We start from the raw sequence: 6,746 nt of genomic DNA, 5'->3' as shown, positions 1-6,746 counted from the left end.
AGAGTGTGTCTTTAGAGGAGACAGGAGAGGTACACCCAGAGGTATGATTTCAGCCCTTCAGGCTCGTCGTTTGCTTAGGAGGGGTTGTCAGGGGTTTCTAGCTCATGTGAGAGAGCTAGACAGTCAGGTGAGGGAACCAGCCGCAGTACCAGTAGTCCGAGAGTTTCTCGATGTGTTCCCAGACGATTTACCAGGACTCCCACCTGATAGGGAGATAGAGTTTGAAATTGAATTGCTGCCAGGTACTAGACCTATCTCTATTCCTCCCTACAGGATGGCGCCAGCAGAGTTAAAAGAGTTAAAAGAACAGTTGCAGGACTTGGTAGATAAGGGTTTCATCCGCCCCAGTACCTCACCTTGGGGTGCTCCAGTGCTCTTTGTCAGAAAGAAGGATGGATCCCTCAGACTTTGAATCGACTACAGACAGTTGAACAAGGTCACTATCAAGAATAGATATCCTCTACCTAGGATTGATGATCTATTTGACCAGCTAGCTGGAGCAGGTTGGTTCTCGAAAATAGATCTGAGATCCGGGTATCATCAGTTGAGAGTCAGAGAGGCAGATGTGCCTAAGACAGCTTTCAGGACCAGATATGGGCATTATGAGTTCTTAGTGATGCCGTTCGGGTTGACTAATGCCCCTGCAGCATTCATGGATCTCATGAACAGAGTTTTCAGTGAGTTTCTGGATCACTTTGTCATTGTTTTCATCGATGATATTTTAATGTATTCCAGAGATGCAGAGGAGCATGCCCAGCATCTGAGGATAGTTTTGCAGACACTGAGAGAGCATGGTTTGTATGCCAAGTTCTCGAAGTGTGAGTTTTGGTTGAGGAGCATTTCCTTCTTGGGACATGTAGTATCAGCAGAGGGTATTGAGGTAGACCCCAAGAAGATAGAGGCTGTAGCTAACTGGCCCAGACCCACTACAGTGACTGAGATTAAAAGCTTTCTGGGACTGGCAGGTTACTATAGGAGGTTCGTTCAGAACTTCTCAAAGATAGCGGCTCCTATGACCAAATTGACTCAGAAGAACCAGAAGTTTGTCTGGTCAGACCAATGTGAAGAGAGCTTTGAAGAGCTCAAGAAGAGATTGACAACAGCACCAGTGCTAGCTCTGCCTGTGAGTAATGAAGATTTCACAGTGTTCTGTGATGCATCTCGAGTGGGATTGGGTTGTGTTCTGATGCAGAGTGATAGGGTGATAGCTTACGCTTCTAGACAGTTGAAGAAGCATGAGTTGAATTACCCCACCCATGACCTGGAGATGGCAGCAGTTATTTTTGCACTCAAGATGTGGAGGCATTACCTTTATTGGGTTAAATGCGAGATCTTCACTGATCATAAGAGTTTACAGTACATCTTGAGTCAGAGAGAGCTGAATTTGAGGCAGAGACGATGGGTCAAATTGCTCAGTGATTATGATTGTAAGATCCAGTATCATCCGAGTAAGGCGAATGTTGTAGCAGACGCCCTCAGCCGGAAGTCACTAGGCAGTTTATCCCATATAGCAGCAGAGCGGAGACCAGTTGTGATGGAGCTTTACAAGCTCTTAGAAGAAGGATTACAGCTAGAGTTGTCTGGTACAGGTGCATTGATAGCACAGATGAGAGTGACACCTGTGTTTCTAGAGCAGATAGCTCAGAGACAGCATGACTGAGTTGATGAAAATTGCCAGGACTGTTCAGTCAGGCAACAGTGCAGAGTTCAGATTTGACAGCAAAGGGATCCTTCGCTATGGGAGTCGACTTTGTGTACCAGAGAGGAGCAGTGTGAAGGAAGACATTATGAGGGAAGCTCATAATGCAAGGTATAGTGTTCACCCAGGAGCCACTAAGATGTATCAGGATCTGAAAAGGGTCTATTGGTGGCCATCCATGAAGAAAGAAGTGGTGCAGTTTGTAACAGCTTGTGAGGTTTGCCAAAGGGTGAAACTAGAGCATCAGAAACCAGCAGGAATGCTTAACCCATTGCCAATTCCAGAGTGAAAATGGAAGAACATAGCCATGGATTTTGTAGTGGGTTTACCAGCAGCGTCCAACAGGATAGACTCTATATGGGTGATTGTGGACAGACTCACGAAATCTGCTCATTTTCTTCCCATTCGGAGTAACTATTCTGTGGATAAGTTGGCACAGGTCTATCTGGATGAAATAGTGAGATTACATGGTGTTCCAGTGTCGATAGTTTCAGACAGAGGACCTCAGTTTACCTCCCGATTTTGGCGAAGTCTGCAGAGTGCATTGGGCACGAGATTAGAGTTTAGCACTGCTTTCCACCCACAGACTGATGGACAGTCAGAGAGGACCATCCAGACCATAGAGGATATGCTTCGACTGTGTGTCTTAGACTTTGGCGGTTCTTGGAGGCAGCATCTACCTTTGGTGGAGTTTGCCTACAATAACAGCCATCATGCTAGCATAGGGATGGCTCCTTATGAAGCGTTATATGGGAGGAAGTGCAAATCCCCTGTTTGCTGGGAAGAGATATGCGAGAAGGCTCTTGCAGGGCCAGAGTTAGTAGAGATTACCAGTAGAATAGTGCCCATGATCAGAGAGAGAATCAGAACAGCGCAGAGTAGACAGAAAAGTTATGCAGACGTTCGCAGAAAACAATTAGAGTTTCAGGAGGGTAATTGGGTATTGCTAAAAGTGTCCCCAATGAAAGGAGTGGTTCGTTTTGGGAAGAAGGGTAAGTTAGCTCCACGGTACATTGGACCCTTTGAGATTTTGCAGAGGATCGGAAATGTGTCATATAAGCTAGCTTTACCTGCTTCGATGGAGAGAATTCACCCGGTATTTCATGTTTCTATGCTCCGGTAGTTTGTGTCAGATCCGAATCAGGTTTTGAATGAGCCTGAGGTGGAGATTTTGACAGATCTCACCTATATAGAGCAGCCAGTGCGGATTCTGGACACGCAGATCAGACAGCTAAGGAACAAGGAGATTCCGATGGTGAAAGTTCTGTGGAACCACCATAATCTAGAAGAGTGTACGTGGGAGACGCGAGAGTCGATGCTTCAGCAGTATCCATATTTGTTTTGAGGTTAGTTTCCTCCTTTTTATGTGTTGTTATTTGTTTTCGAATCATTCGAGGACGAATGTTCTTAAGGGGGGGAGAATGTAATACCCGGCTGGAGTCAGGCATCGGAATTCTACTTTCTGGTGGGATCCGGGATGTCGGAAGTCTCTAGAAGGGTTTGCTTTATGTTTTTCTTAAATGTTTTACTTTGTTTATCAAGTTTTATGCATAAGGAAATGAGTTTGTGAGTGAAATGAACCAAGGCAGAAAAGCCAGGTTCGGCCGCCGAAGTTGAGGTTCGACCGCCGAACATGCATGGCTTTCGGTTTCACGTGTGGCCGCCGAAGGTGGTCTGGCCAGCCACCTATAAATGGCCCTCAGTCGGTTGAAGCGGTGCAAGCACCGTTTCTTTTGTCTTCTGAGGTGAAACCTTGTCCTTTGTGAGTATTCTTTCATGTTTTCATTAAATCCTACAAAGATTTGATTAGTTTTCATGATTATTTGAAGGTTTTAAGCTACAAACTCAAAGTTTGAAGTTTGGAGAGTTTTGCTCCAAAACTCCACGTTAGGATCGGTCATCTTCTTGATTTCAAGAGGTAAGTGAAGATCCTGAGCTTGTTTGTATGTTTTCTAAAGGTTTTATGGGGTTTATGGAGAGAGTTGCATGAATAGGGTTATTTGTGAGGTTTTGATGATTTTGTGCATAGAGCTTGTTTCTGTGTTGTTTGTGTTGTGTGTTTGGGGTTTGTAGGTAGGTGTAGACCCCTTTGAGCATATACATGAGTGTATGCAAGAGGAGGAAGTGTGGTGTGCAGGTGGAGAGGCGTTTGGTGCATTTGGCGAGAGGCAGGGCAAGTTTCTGCCCTGCTGATGAACTCAGGTTCGGCCGCCGAAGGTACATTCGGCCGCCGAACCCCTGAGGAGGTGTGTGGAGGTGGCTTCAGCTGCCCAAGCTTGCCCCCGAGCTTTTGGACTTTCGGCTCTGGAGGGAAGTTCGGCCGCCGAAGGTTAGAGACTTTCGTCTCTGGAGTGCCTTGTGGCCTCCGAAACTTGCCCCCGAAAGGGTTCGGTAGCCGAAAGTGAAAGTTCGGCCGCCGAAGGTGCTTGAGTTTCGTCTCTGGAGAGGACTTTCGGCCGCCGAACCTGCCGCCGAAAGTGTTCTGTCCAGCCTTCTTTTGCATGCTTTGCATGGATGTTACAGTGAGTTTAAGGGGATTCTTGGGGAATTTAATAGAGTTGGTCATAAGCTAGTTTGGTCCCTCATTTGAGTTTATCTGTACCTATACAGACCAGAGGAACCAGAGAGAGCAGCAGTGAGTCCTGCTCAGAGTTTCAGAGCCTGCACAGTTAGTCAGTCCAGAGAGCCAAAGGTGAATGGAACTAAACTTATAACTCATTTTAATACAGACATTAACGGCTTTTAGCATTTTTCATGCATCATGTTTATGCAATAGGTTGATTGCATTAGAACTCACAAAGATGTTGCATTGCATAGCTACATTGTTGGTGTGGGTAAATGCTGAATGATCCAATAGTTCCAGACAGGAAGTCCAGGAGCCTTTGACTACGCCCTGGCAGGTATAGAGAAGTCCAGGAGCCTTTGACTACGCCCTGGCAGGTATATAGTAAAGTCCAGGAGCCTTTGACTATGCCCTGGCAATGGTAAGTACCGAGGTGTTATATACACATATACATATATCACAGGAAGACCAGGTGCTCGATTCTACGCCCTGGCACAGAGTTACTGGGACTATGTGGTGACAGGTTTATCTTTGATGTGGATTGTTTGTGTTATGACGCATTCCATGAGATCATATTTTACTGAAATGTTTTACTGTTCTACTCACTGGGCTATAGAGCTCATCCCACTCCCTTAACCCCAGTTTTGCAGGTTCAGTATACAGTGTACAGGGACAGTCCAGCAGAGTACAGAAAGAGTAAAAGAGCTTGTAATAGTATAGAGTGGACATGTAAATTTTAAAGAGATGTAATAGTTGTGTATAAAGTTAGAGTTGTGCTTGACTTAGTTGTATTGTGTTGTAAAGCTTTTGTTACGTACATGATCTGTATATATATATATGTTTTATTACCAGGCTTAACAGATATGAACCCATCTAGAGAAAGCTCTAGTCAGGGGTACAGAGTACAGAGTACAGAGTACAGAGTACAGAGTACAGCGATAGTGCATGCACAGGTTAAGCCTTGGTACAGAGAAAAGAAGTTTTATTTTTCACAGAAAATGTATGATCATGTATGAGTTTTACAGGTACACAGAGAGTAGCAGGCTTGCTACGGGTTCTGGCGGCCTTAAGCCGACCTGAATCCTAGCGCCGGTGACGGTCCATTTTGGGGTCGTTACACGACCGATCTCTATCCCTCCCTACAGGATGGCGCCAGCAGAATTGAAAGAGTTGAAGGAGCAGTTGCAGGAGCTGGTAGACAAGGGCTTCATCCGACCGAGTACCTCACCCTGGGGTGCTCCAGTTTTGTTTGTGAGAAAGAAGGATGGATCCCTTAGACTTTGTATCGACTACAGGCAGTTGAACAAAGTCACTACCAAGAACAAGTACCCTTTGCCAAGGATCGACGATCTATTCGACCAGCTAGCAGGAGCGGGCTGTTTCTCCAAAATAGATCTGAGATCTGGGTACCACCAGCTGAGGATCAGAGATGAGGATGTGCCAAAGACGGCTTTCAGGACCAGATATGGGCATTTTGAGTTCCTTGTAATGCCGTTCGGGTTAACCAATGCCCCTGCAGCATTCATGGATCTCATGAATAGAGTGTTTAGCCAGTACCTGGATCACTTCGTTATTGTCTTCATAGATGATATCCTAGTGTATTCCAGGAATGCAGAGGAGCATGCCCATCATCTGAGGTTGGTTCTACAGACCTTGAGGGAACATGGCTTGTATGCCAAGTTCTCTAAGTGTGAGTTCTGGCTGAGGAGCATTTCGTTCTTGGGGCATGTAGTGTCAGAGAATGGGATAGAGGTGGACCCCAAGAAGACATAAACTGTGGCTAACTGGCCTAGACCCACTTCAGTGACGGAGATCAGGAGTTTCTTGGGTTTGGCAGGTTACTACAGGAGGTTCGTTTAGGACTTCTCGAAAATAGCAACTCCTCTGACCAGACTAACCAGGAAGAATCAGAAGTTTCTGTGGACCGACCAGTGCGAAGAGAGTTTTGAAGAGCTTCAGAAGAGGTTGACTTCAGCACCAGTTTTAGCTCTGCCATCTAGTGATGAGGACTTTACAGTCTTTTGTGATGCGTCCCGTGTGGGACTAGGTTGTGTACTGATGCAAAATGAGAGGGTGATTGCTTATGCTTCGAGGCAGCTAAAGAAGCATGAGTTGAATTACCCCACACATGACCTTGAGATGGCGGCAGTAATCTTTGCACTCAAGATGTGGAGGCACTACCTCTATGGGGTAAAATGTGAGATCTTTACAGATCATAAGAGCTTGCAGTACATCCTGAGTCAAAGAGATTTGAACTTGAGACAGAGGAGATGGGTGGAGCTGCTGAGTGACTATGATTGCAAGATTCAGTATCATCCGGGTAAGGCGAATGTCGTGGCAGACGCCCTAAGCCGGAAGTCACTAGGCAGTCTATCCCACATCACGGCAGAGAGGAGACCAGTGGTGAAGGAGTTTTACAAGCTCATTAATGAAGGTCTACAGTTGGAGTTGTCTGGTACAGGTGCCTTGGTTGCTCAGATGAAA

This window comes from Manihot esculenta, chromosome 15, assembly GCF_001659605.2.
Source record: "Manihot esculenta cultivar AM560-2 chromosome 15, M.esculenta_v8, whole genome shotgun sequence".
Taxonomy (NCBI): domain Eukaryota; kingdom Viridiplantae; phylum Streptophyta; class Magnoliopsida; order Malpighiales; family Euphorbiaceae; genus Manihot; species Manihot esculenta.
This window is presented reverse-complemented; position numbering follows the sequence as displayed.